Source organism: Rissa tridactyla, chromosome 2 (genome assembly GCF_028500815.1).
Source record: "Rissa tridactyla isolate bRisTri1 chromosome 2, bRisTri1.patW.cur.20221130, whole genome shotgun sequence".
In the NCBI taxonomy this organism is placed as follows: domain Eukaryota; kingdom Metazoa; phylum Chordata; class Aves; order Charadriiformes; family Laridae; genus Rissa; species Rissa tridactyla.
Genome location: NC_071467.1, coordinates 148,250,146 through 148,262,744, shown reverse-complemented (window position 1 = coordinate 148,262,744; position 12,599 = coordinate 148,250,146). Strand labels below are relative to the sequence as shown.

The following is a 12,599-nucleotide window of genomic DNA, read 5'->3' as shown; positions in this document are numbered from 1 at the left end:
ATTGGTTTATTAGTGCCTGTAGTGTCTTAAAATTAAGCTATGTCTTTTAGCCTTAGCTGTGGTATAAATAAAGTCATCTCTAACCCTTTGTCCATGAACGATGACGTTATCCATACAGACTGGGTTTGATTATGATCTGACAGGCATGCTGACCAAGAAATACCAGTTTATACTATGATCAAATGTTAACACAGACATTTATTCCTACCAAAATGGAAAAAAAAAGGTATTGATATATGTAATTTCAAAGCGATATTTAAAAAATCTTCTGGATTCCATCCCACAGTGTCAGATATCTTTGGAAAAGTTCTAGTAATCCACATAGATTGCAGAACTTTAAAAAAACAACCAAACAACCAAACCCCCTCTATTTGGATATTCCAAAAAATTTCTTTTCTTTGTTCCATTTACATTAATTAAAAAGAGGTAATGAAGAGGATCACTTGCAACAGACTGCAATGTCAAAAATAATTGTTTCTTTGGAGCCTTGGTTGTCTTTTGGATCCATGTCCAGGAATCTATTTTCTATCTTCTGTCTCTGCAGCTGATTTGAGGGCTACCAGCAATACAATATAGAATTTAGTTCTCTTTACACAGAAAACATTCTGATCCCCTCAGCTAACTTGCATTTTTTAGGAAAAATGCCGAAATCCTTCATGCTAAAATGTGTGGATATTTTGGGAACAGTTTTCACATCTGCCTTACTTTTTTATTCTGGACAAACCATGGCAGCTAAATCTATGCATGATTGGGAATCTCTTAATAAAAACTTTACAGAGTAAATATATATCCAAAATTACTGCCTCTGAAATCGAAACATAAGAGGTGTATCAGGTATGAATCGAAGTCCAAATGCCCTGACTTACCTGCTACTGGCAGCAAGTTGATATATTTAGAACAAATGGTGATGGGCATTACCCCAGAGCATTTCTGGCAGCCTGTAAAGGGGGATAAGATATTACAACTGCTCTGAAATTACAGAGTGACTCTTGTATTTCAGAATGTTCAGAACTTTGTTTTAAATATAGCTTGTGAGATCAGTCGGCAAGTCTTTATTTCTGGACTAATCATTGCTTAGAGAGGAATATGTATTGATCAAGTAGTGGTAAATTGAAATTGTTCCTCCTTGAAATGAAGGCTGGAGCAAAGGGAAAATTCCTGTTTTACTTCTTAGTCAAAACTTGACAAGGTGTATTTCCAAGTTAAAATGTATTCTGGTATATTTGTAGGTGATTTAATGTAAAATCACTGTAAGTTGCCCCCTCCTAGGGGGTTCTAAATGTGCCAGTAGCTGTTCATTGTGGGTTTGTTCGTTGTTATTATAATAAAGATGTACATTACTTCATGCTCACCAGTCCTTCTGCCTACTTTTTTTGTTTTAAAAAAGATAGCTCTGTTTTTGCCCAATGAACTTCTCTGTCTCCTAGTAAATGCCAGAGCTGACTGCAGGATGGTGCGTTTAACGTCTTAAATAGTCTGGTAACGGGGAGAGGGAGAGAGAGGCAGCTCTTTCTGTTAGAGAATAGTAGATGGATCCAACAGAATAAGAGCACTTCTGTCATGAGTGCTGCATTTTGAATACCCAGTACTGCTATTTTCTTTCTTCCAGGATATTACGGAAACTCCCACTAATGACTGTTCTGCCTCTCCAAAACCATAGGTTATTTGTAACAGTGGCACATTGACCGGTGGGCAGCTCTTTAATTCTGATCGCTAGTTACAATGAGGTATGATGCTTGTGGTGCTTCATTTGAGGCAAGAAACAGATTTATTATGTATGCCCAAATTACCATCATGTTAGTATTCTGATGCTCTACTATAGCATATTCTGGACCAAAAAAAAAAATTGTTTATCTCTGAAAAAAAAATCCAAGGAGTATCCTGAAATACATGCTAAATATGCCAGCAATTTTTGGTAATGGTTGCAGAGATTGTTCTTTTATTCTCTTTTCATTTATAAACAGATGTAACATCTTTCCTAAGGAATTTTCAGTTAAAATGCACATAGTAAGCTTGCTAATAAGGTTAAAACACAATCAAAATCTGTTACTAGGTAACTGAGAGACACAACAAACATTTATACCACTGTCCTAGTGTTAATAGTAAGCTACGTTTAACATCTTTATTACCTCCAATGTGCAATCAATGGAAAGAGAAGCTCAGCTTGGTGTGTTTTACCTGTGTTGTTATTAAATGCTGACAGTGTAATGTAACCAAACATTTTCCATAACTGAGCACCCAGAGTTAGTCACACATACTTGCCCTGGGTGGAATCCAGTCCCTCTGGATGATCAATGACAAAAATCCCATTAAACGGCTGCAGCACAAGCATCTCATGGCCAGTGTTGAGCTTTCATACCAGCAGTTACCAGAAATCAGCACTTACCTAAAAGATTATTTTCACAGATGTCTGACATCTGGCTTTAACAATAACGTCCTAAACAGTGGTCTGCTGCAGAGGGGAACATTCAAGTGCTATGAATACGGTTCTTGTGAAAAAGAAATTTTAAGGAAGAATTTGAATGTCTTCAATGCAAGGGTATCTGTAAAAGACAGATTGTGCCTTTAGTGCCTTTTGCTAATGGAAGATGGGTTTTGCTCTTTCTCTGAGCTGCATGTAGAGCTGCTGTTGATTAGGGAAAAACTAAACTTTGCTTTAGTGTGGCCTGGATACAACACACCATGCAGACTGATTGCTTCCAGCATATTCCTGCATTTCCCACTTGTGTCACTTCTGCCTGGGTGTTGTGGCCTCACAGGCACTAGAGGGGTTTGGAAAGCCAGGAGAACACAGTATGGAGGTGCTTTTCACCCTCTTCTGTAGGTTAACCTTCCTGGGCTTCTGGCTCACTCCTTACAGGGTAATGTACAGTCTTTTGCTAATACAGAATAGATCTCAGAAAAATCTCTGCAGTAATAAAGCATAAACATCTCCTGTGGTTGAAGTTTCTCCTGACTGACTGTTATCACTGGTTACGCTGCACATTCCAGGAATTGTTGAGATTGTTTAGAAGGCAAAGCGTGATCACAAAAACAGCTGTGGAACAACAGTGGTATTCACTGACGTAAAACAAGATGCCTGAGAGTGGAACTACTTTTAACTTTAATGTGTAGTAGATACGTGATTGACATAGAAGGAACAAATTAATTACATCACCAGGAACATTTGTTAGTGAAGAAGGGAGAAGTTAGCTTAAATGATGTATTGAATGACACTGAATAAGCGTTTCCACTGCTTTTTTTTTTTATGCTAACATAACAGCCCTCAGCCAAAGATATTTCTGGCTGAAATATTTAATGAATTAATAGCTCTTTGTACGTAACTGGAAAATGAAATGTTTATTAATAGTTTGAAGAGGTATATCAAGGACAAAATTTTAAAATTAATAGAAAATAGAAATATCTATCAAAGATCTTCCAATACAGAGAAGAAATACATATAAGTTGGAACTAGAAGGAACTTCCTGCATCATCAGTTTTATCCTCTATTGCCTGCAGGTGCTCATATCGTATCATACCATCTCACAGCATTTCTTTCATAAAATTATGAAGTTACAGGTAACTTCTTCGGGGTATAGTTAATGAACCTGTAAAGATGTCACAAGCCAACAGCACTGGCAAAAGAACCAATTTTGCTCTTTCCCACTCCCAGTCTCTTTTTTTATTCTCCTGATGCTGTTTTGTGATGCCTTAAGTGTTGGTGTTGATATTAACCAGGCTACCTACTTTGTTCATCCCTAACTAACATTAAAAGGAGAGAAAGTGTATCCACACTTAACTTCTGAGGTGTGAATACGCTGCATAAAACAAGGGCTGTGTCTCGGAGAGCTTTGCCTCACAATTTGTTGTTCAGCTTCTGCTGTACTGTGATGTTAAAATCTTATTAAAATCCTATCCACTGTATGGGTGCACTAGTCATTAGAGATGTAACCCATGCTATGACATCACATGGCAAGAGTTTGTGGAAAAAGGGCTGTTGGTGATAAATATAGACATTTGCTCATATCTCAAGGTCTTGGGCGGTATCCCGCTTGATAAGCGAGTCTCTAAATGTGAATGATGACGCAGGTCACGTCTCTCATTTCTACTCAGAAGTGTAGATGGCATTTGCGGTGGTCATTGTGCATAGAGCCTTAAGATGCTACCAAAAAAAAGGGATCTACAATACTGTTTCCTCTGAAAAAAAACTAGTGGTAATAATGTGATGTAACCAACCTTTATAATGTGTATGACATTTTGAAAGGGTTATCTTCTCTATATTAATAAACCTTACAAGATATAGAAGTGGTTACAATGTCTATATTCTGGTATCAGTTATAGGAAATTAAATAGTCACAACCTCTCCCTTTCATATTGGTTAAAGGCAAATTTAGGGTTGAGAAAAGTAGGTATTTTGGCTAACACCAAGAGCAGAACAGAGTTCTGACAAGGACAGACTGTGAAGGAGGTAGGGGAAGTGGGCAATACAGAAGCAGGAAATCACCACTCACAATTCCAAGAAATATTATTAATAGATTAATCTTGATAGAAACTGTGAGCATAAAATAACTGTGGTAGAAAAGAAGGTGCAATACTGCCTGCTCTCGAAGTGAAAAAAGTACTCCGGTGAGGTAGCAAGTAGCCAGCACTTCCACATGTGGTCTCGCAACAGAGAGGCTTTGGAAACAGCCTGGTTCAATGGGGGGAGTCATCCCTTCTCTCCTCCACAACCTTGCAACGCACACCTTTCCCCACCTTTCTGCCGTCAGCGAGCAGCAAAAGGAGGAATCGGCACTTCCCACAGAGAGGTGAGTGTCGCAGAAAACCACATTTCATCATGCATGTTTTGAGAGTCATGGAATAGCAGGTAATTACACTAACCGGCTCTGTTGTTCCACTGCCGAGTCCTTCCTGTGGGAAAGGGCTGTGGTTACCTGCTACATAACCAGCTCAGCGAGTCGTGTCCTGGCCCTGATGAAACAGAGGCAGAAAACTTACCTCATCACAATTAAAAGCCTGCTCTGTTTCCATCTGTGTAGCACAGAGCTAACTGTTATGGCAAGGTCAGATCACAGCTGTTTAACTCCACTGCCTAATGAGAAAAAATAACGCAGGTAGAGCCATTAGAGAGGAGGGGTGACATCGATTCATCCTGACTGATGTCCTACTCTGTGTAAATAATTAAACCTTTCCTAACCTAGTTTTCCATACCTAAATGTACAATATGGAATTATTTTTCTGATTTGACATTTTCAAAGTTCTAATATAGCAGGAAACAATGTAAAAGGGCATTTATAACAAGGAGCCCAAATCTGAAGTAATTTTCACTGGAAGAAGTCAGGAACAGCTGCACCCCAGTTAGCGGATTTATACCCGTAGCTCCAATCAGAATGGCATCTTAATTTAGTTAGCTTGAAATACAACATAGTGTTTCAGTATTTACTCAGGCTTAATTGAAACATTACAATTGTTATAAAGCAGCACTAGTTGTAAGAGTTACATTAGCGGTACATGAAAATATAAACATTCTTCAAGTTGTTATTTATATGCAAGCACAATTTTATGAAAACTAAGCGTTAATCAATTCATAATTCAGAGTAAGAATCCCAAATATAATCAGGTTAATGTGCATTTTGTGAATTTGATATAAACTTGCTATTGGAAATTTAGTACATCTTATCTTGCTGTACCTAAATAAAGTTTCTGATACTGCATTGTACAAGGCATTGCCAAACCAATGAAGACAGGGATTAGAACAAGAAATAAAAGGTGGTGATAGGCCTGTCTAGGGGAGAGACAACTGAAGATAATTTAAAGGAATTGTTACACTGAAATCCATCTTAGGAGTGACCTTAATATTTTCATTAATTACACTGGCACTTAGTGTGCTACTGACTTTCATTAATAACTCAGAGCTGAGCAGCATTTTTACAACAAAGATTTTTGAAACATCATATGGGAAACTTTTGAAGACTAGAGATGGAACTGCTTATGTGACTAGATGAAATTCAACAGTGCAAAATGAAAGATCATCCACCTGGTGGCTGGTCATTATTTCTGTTATTAGCAGAATCTCATCTGTGGGAAACCATCAGGACAGGAGAAGGACCCACAGGTGCTATTCTACTGCAGAATCGCCGTAGTTTCTGATGTGATGTAGCTTTCTAAAGGACAAATAGGATCCTAGAACAGAGCAGGTGAGAACGTATCCAAAATAAACAAGTATTTCTTCTAGAAAGGACTTGTGCGACTTCATCTGGAATACTGTATGCATTTCTGGTCAACATTGCTTAGGGATGTTGGATTTTGACTGGAATGGGAGCAAAGGGGAATTAAAATGATCAGGGCATGGGCAACTGTCTAACAAGAGGAGACTAACTGTTCTTGGCTTGCGTTATCTAATGAAGGTTGAGAATGGACCTCTATAAATACACCACAGATTAAATACTAGGGAGTGAGAAGAGCTCGTTAAGTTAAAGGACAGTGCTGGCCAAAAAGAAATGGATACAAACTGGCAATGAATAAATTAAGTCTTGACTCACAGCCTTGGTTTTCAGATATGACATAACTGCAACTAACTTTATTAAAGGATCCTGGTAACGAAATACTAGCAGCAGCATGGTGAAATCGGGATGGCCTATGAATGTCAGGACCATTATGGCTTAATGATAACAGTAGGGCAATAGCTTGGTAAAGACTTTGATCTTAATGTGCAACCAAATCTCATCCCACTTCTTTGTTCCATTTACCTGTTTCCTGGGGGTTTATGATCCGTCATTCTCTCCCCCTGCAAATACAGCTCTCTTCTGAACATGCTGCTACACTTTTTTCTTCCAAATTGTCCAAAGAATTTGTCTAATTAGTTTAAACAATAAGCAATTCTCTCTTATGAAGTTTGCTGCTGCTTTATCAGGCTTGCAGAAGGATCTGTATGTCTGAAGATCTGTTCAGTTTTTCCAACAAAGCCGGTGAGAATAAAACAGATACATTGTATTTCTCTTCTGTCAACGAACAGGGTTCAGATGAGGAAAAATAGGAAATGTGTATGGCTTTAATTGTCATACTTGTACTGTGACCCACTCTAACTTAGAAAATTAGCTGCTTCTCTGAAATACAGGACTAAGAGATTTTGGGTTGTAAGAAAAAATATCAAGAACTGCTAGCACATGAACCTGGTTACCTTGGAGACTCAGTCAGAAATTAATGAGCCGACATTAACTCTATGACTTCGGTCAAAGGAGACCGAATTTGTAAAATGATCAAAATTAGAATCTGAAGCAAAACCTGAGCTTTATTGTGCATTGTCAGTTCCATCCTGTCACTGAATCGGAACATTTCCCGGACAAAGACACAGACAAGAGACATCAGGAACAGCCACAGAAACTTTGTTGTTTCATTCTAATATAGTGGACAGGACACAAACCAGGGGCAAGTAGGATCTCATTTTCAAAGATTACAACTAAACTCATTTTGCAAAGTTAACACCAGTATTTTATTATGCCATAAATACTATTCTTTAAGATTTGGCACCCGTACCATTCCAAATCCATTTTCAGCAGCTCCTAACTGGGTTAAAATACCATTAAATCCATTTCAGGGAATTTGGTGAATGAAAATTATAAACAAATAACTTTTCATTATTATCTCAATAGAATCAATGGCTGGCCTTGCCCAGGCTAGACAGCAAAGACATTTCTAAATAAACAAGATTATTATGACTGCAGTAGATAATTAGGGTGTGAAGCATCGAGCTTCTCAACATAAAGATAGTAGTTAGAATAGTTAGGACCAGACTGTAATCAAAAATCAGAAAACAACCAACACAGGATGAAGTATATCATAAACAAAGTGTTGATTTCTTCAGTGGTTTTCAGTGTTCATAAATAAATGTGAATCTTCTGATCAGATCCTCTAACGGATACAACTTGCTCCTTTCATATGCATCGAAGCAATATTTGGGATTAAGAAAACATGTTTTCTTAACCTGTAATCCAATTCCTATGTCATAAAAACTTTGATGTAATTTTTGGCAGTTTTTGCCACATCATGCAATAGCCTATGTTAATAAATTTTTTATCTGTTTCCAATGGCAAATTAGACTTTTTCCCAAACCAAAATGCACTCTTCTCTACATTATTATTGTTGGAAGGTGACCTAGAAGACAGGTTTTACAAATGGTCTTTTTAAACCAAGTAACAATTTCTGTCTTTCACTCAATTACCATTATCATTTTTCTACCTGAAAGAAAACATCTAATACCTGAGTTACAAGTATCAGACTATTACTCAGCACGTGACTTAATATTGAAATCTCCCTTTTTATATTAAGTATCATTTGTGAATGTATCGATGATATCTCCTGTACTATATCTAACTTCTTAAATTTCTGACCAATTACGTTTTACTAGTATAAAGAAATCATTATTTTATCTGTTTCCAGCTTGAGCTCGAGGAAAAGAATAAATCTAGCATTTAATTTTATCTTGGCAGTTTGTATCACTTTCCATATTTCTTCTGGGGATGAAATGAGATTGCAGAAAAGGTGCAATTAATAAAATTATTTTCATTCTTGAAAATAAAGGCACATTTTTTCTATCAGCCAGAAGAATCCCTGACACTTTTGTGGATTCACAGAAGCTGAAATGTTTTTTTCCATGCTAATCACTCCAAATATTGCAAATGGTGATTTATTCTTTCAGATAAAGGCACGTGAGTCTGTAACCTGGTCCATAAAAATTATGTATCACAGTGAACAGACATAGGTGTTAATCCTAGCAAAATTCAATCCATTGGAAGCAATCATCCTGTTTAAAAAGCCTTACAATTTCTATTAGATAACTCATTATTTTACTTCTATATTTATAGAGTCATGCCGCATTGATGTGATGTTTGATATTAAACGCTTGCCATCTCTCTAGGTGTAACTTCAGTTCAAGTAAAGCTGAAGTGATTTTTAGTGTAAATGCTAGTAATTATTGAGATCAAAGAGCACTACAGATCAAATAGTGTGTTCAAACACAGATTAATAACTGTATAGTTTTTCCAGCTAGCTCATACTCACTGATGGACTTCTATCCAGGAAGAGTTATGAGAAAATTATGCATCGCGTTTGGTCATCACACTGTTGCCTCCTAACCGTGTGAAAACTAGAATGTCAAAGTGTAAGTTCAGTATCACAATGAAAGCAAACACGCCACTCCTAATAGCTTATATTCATCTTCAACATCACCTTCTTTTATCCCGCAGTCATAAACTGCCTGCCTGGGATTTTTTCTTCTTCTTCTACCTCCATCACCTAACCTGCTATTCTGGTTTTCCTCCACATTTTCTTTTCATTCTCATGTAGCTTTAAAAGATCATCTGAACTTCTCACCTCTGATTTCAAACACACTGGAAGAGAGAGACGTGGATGAAGTTCAGGATGGTCAGCGTGTGCTGGGAATTGTTGCATTTGGCTGCCACGTTATATGCAGTATTCTCTGAAACGTGCCATGATGTGGGGAAAGTGTTTCTTGACCCGACAATAATTCACCTGCAGTACATGAACTCTCCTCAGATAATTACTCTCCAGGGAGGATCTAACCATTTATATTTTCAACAGCACTTTTAGATTAAATAGGAATTCTTGGTCTTCCCCCAGCTTTATATACTGAGCATGACGTCATATGGCATGGAATGTTTCTTTGGTCAGTTGGGGTCAGCTGTCCTGGCTGTGTCCTCTCCCCGTTTCTTATGCCCCCCCCCAGCCTGCTCACTGGTGGGGCGGTATCAGGAGCAGAAAAGGCCTTGATTCCTTAGCAGCAATAAAAAACATTAGTGCCCTATCAACAGTATTTCTCATCCCAAATCCAAGCCATGGCACTACACCAGCTGCTAGCAAGAAAAGTAACTCCATCCCAGATAAAACCATAACATTCTCCACCCCATATTCCATGACATGTGACACCATGCTCAGCATAGAAAGCTGGGGGAAGAACGAAGAGGGGGATATTCGGAGTGATGGCATTTGTCCTCCCAAGTAACTGTTACATGTGATGGAGCCCTGCTTTCCTGGAGATGGCTGAACACCTGCCTGCCGATGGGAAACAGCAAATGAATTCCTTGTTTTGCTTCGCTTGCGTGTGCAGCTGTTGCTTTACTTATTAAACTGCTTTTATCTCAACCCACGAGTTTTTGCTCACTTTTACTCTCCCGATCTTCTCTCGGATCCAAACTGGGGGGTGTGAGCGAGCGGCTGCGTGGCCCTCGCTGCCGCCGGGGGTTAAACCACGACAGCAGCGGGCAGGAGAGATGAACGAAGCGCGTCCCGCCTCCCGGGAGATGATGGGCCGCCGGAGCTGGACGAACCTGCTCCCCTGGGGGCGGTTTTACAGTGCGAACCAGCCCCGGCGTTTCCTCCCGAGGCGGGCGGGCGGCCTGCTCAGCACATGTCGGCAGCAGCGTCGATGGAGGCCGGGCCGGGCCGGGCCGGCAGCGGCAGCGGAGCCTCCGCCGGACCAGGCCCCAACGCCACCACCCGGCGTGACGCGTCACTTCCTGCCGGAAGTCGGGTCCCAGTTGCCATGGCTCCGCCGGCGGCGTCCCGCAGCGGAGGGCGGGCTCGGCCGGCCCTCAGCGCCCCGCCGGCCCTGGGTCCTCCGCTGGGGCTGCGGGCGCTGCCGTGCCGCCTGCAAGAGCCCGAGCCCCAGCGCCGGTGAGAGGCGGTGGCGGGGCGCTGAGGCGGTGGCGGGGCGCTGAGGCGGTGGCGGGGCGCTGAGGCGCGGCGGAGCCCGGGGCCTGTCCCGGCGGGTGGCGGCCCGAGCTCTGCGTTGTAGGGGTACAGCTGGTTTCTGTGGAGATCCCGCCCGCTTTGACAACTGCAGGGGCCGAGGGCTGTTCCCGATCGGTCTCGAGTGACACCAGGCGTTGCTAACGGGACTCCGCTTCACGGTGCTTTGGACCATGAAACCGCACGCGTCCGAAGTTTCGCTCTTGGTAATGCTCCTGGAGCCGCCATACTCTGAGCTTTCACCTAAACATGTGTCTTAGCTGTTTAACAACGTTCCCTGTATTTTGCTGCTGTTCCAGGGACTGATGGGGATAAGACAGTATCTTGTATACACTTCTCTCTTCTGTTTTGGAAGAATCTTTTTCTACTCTCTATTGAAAGTAACCTATTTGTGCACTAAATTAAAGTTTACGTAGCCCACGATAATTCCTACTTTTTGGGGGTGCTGTGCATCTCAACAGTGTAACCTTGCCGCTGAGATCACAACTGCCTCAGTAGCAGTAGAAAGCTTCACATCTCCTGTCCTATGGCACACAACTGTTTGGAAATAATAATACAACTTCATCATCGTTAATACTTTGATAAGTAATACTACTTTGAATTTATCTGAATGCTCACAAAATAAAGAGGTCTTCAGAACACTCCTGGTTGAATTCTATTAAAATTTTAAACCAATTTCACCGAGTTGTGATGACTAAATTAGGTAGACCTGGCCAAGAATTTTCTGACACCATTCATTTCTAACAGAAAGGAATTTTGGCAGTGTCAAAATGTTATGTTTTTAACAATACGATGTTCAATTTTTTTATAAAAAATGTAACGTTGTGTCTTTTAGACTATGTTAATCATATGAAAGTAATCAAGTTTATCAGTGAGACAGAAATTCCAGCTCCTAACTAAATCTACAGTCCAGGACTTCTGTACTGATATATTTCTCTACAGAGCACTGAAAATAATCTATTTACTGACAGAATACATTCTGTTCTTTAGCATTTTCTTTTATGTTCTTTAGTGTTGTTTAACTTTTTAATTGTTATTTTCATTAAACACACTTGTCTTCATGAAACAAATATAGAAACAAACTGATAATGTGTGTATTACACTCTTTTAAATACTCTTCTATCTTAAAAAAAAGTCAGGCAAGTGAGATGATAAAAAAAAAATATAGGTACTTTGCCTCTGAATTTCCATTATTAACAGGAGATTGATTAACTTGATTAATGCAAATACTGTAATATTTAAAGTGTTTATTTCAATTCTGTCTGTGTTTGCAGGCCTTGCATTTCAGATGACTTAAAAATAGAATGTTACAGTACAGATCATGCTATGCAACAGATGTCAAAGAAATACCAGAATTAAAGGAGCTAGCTATTGCTACACAAGCTTTAATAGAGGTAAATTAGGAAAGTATCGTTAACAGAGTCTTCCTTATGCTATGGAGCATATACTTTTGTCACTGTCATCTCTGTTTTGTGTAATTCTTAATGAATCTGTTTTGGCTTTTCTTCTGTCTTCATATACCTATTTCAGTTAAATTATATAGATTTCTGTTTTCAAAACAGAATAATATACAGTAGATGAATTAGAGACTGAATTACTTGGCTGTCTGAATCAGAGAAAATTATGAAGGGATTAACATTGTTTAATGTATGAAAAAGATAGACATAAGTGAAACTTGTGAAGACTTAATCCTGTCTAACAGTGGATAAGAGTCTGGAAATAAGTGCGGGCCTGTCAGTTCCACTGATGTCTGCTGTGAGTGCAGCTAAGGAGACCTTATCCATCTGACTAAGGAGATTGAATAAAATAGTGCAGTGCTTCTACTTCGCACAAGTCATATACAAAAGCAAATA

At 39.5% G+C, this 12,599-nt stretch overlaps 1 long non-coding RNA gene across 5 annotated transcripts; it reads right to left on the bottom strand.

Moving 5' to 3' along the window:
* Positions 1–213: 213 nt before the first annotated feature.
* On the bottom strand, positions 214–10,494 carry LOC128905312 (uncharacterized). Of its 5 annotated transcripts, none has more exons than XR_008464839.1 (4): positions 6,729–10,494; positions 6,017–6,162; positions 4,978–5,071; positions 214–4,903 (listed from the first exon to the last, which is right to left on the bottom strand). It is a non-coding gene; the product is annotated as an uncharacterized LOC128905312 (long non-coding RNA). The 5 variants fall into 5 exon arrangements; XR_008464836.1 differs by having other exon boundaries at positions 214–4,890; XR_008464838.1 differs by having other exon boundaries at positions 214–5,071; positions 6,729–6,980; positions 9,040–10,494.
* Between the last annotated feature and the right edge of the window lie 2,105 nt (positions 10,495–12,599).